Source organism: Atta colombica, unplaced genomic scaffold, assembly GCF_001594045.1.
Source record: "Atta colombica isolate Treedump-2 unplaced genomic scaffold, Acol1.0 scaffold1, whole genome shotgun sequence".
In the NCBI taxonomy this organism is placed as follows: Eukaryota; Metazoa; Arthropoda; class Insecta; order Hymenoptera; family Formicidae; genus Atta; species Atta colombica.
Genome location: NW_017259183.1, coordinates 1,747,779 through 1,748,283, shown reverse-complemented (window position 1 = coordinate 1,748,283; position 505 = coordinate 1,747,779).

Genomic DNA, 505 nt, shown 5'->3' with positions numbered 1-505 from the left:
ATATATATATATACACATATATAGAATAAGGGAATATCTACAATAGACGATGCCTTCGTCTCCTTAAACTTAAAGTTCAGTTTTACGCAAAAAAATGTAAATTGAATTATAATATAAATAGTACAGTGAGAATGCGAGGAACTTTGTGAAAGAGGAATATAACTTAAATAATAGACTTAGTTCTTAGCTGTATTTAATACGAAACATGCTCTCAAATTTGAGATACGATGAATGTATTTCGCTTCTTTTTTTATCACAATTGTCTATGCTTATCGATCACAAGCATTTCGATAATAAATTCGAATTGCGAGTGACGTAAAAAGACAGATCTAAAAATTCATGTTATTTTAAAATGTATCAATTTGCAAAACGTCTGCAGGAAATTGTCATATATGCCATATACTTTCTTCATGAGCGATTGTTAAATGGCACAATTCATATACAGCGTGTTCTAAAGGTCGCTCTAATGTAAATATGTTTTAAAATATGTTTTAATATCTTCCGA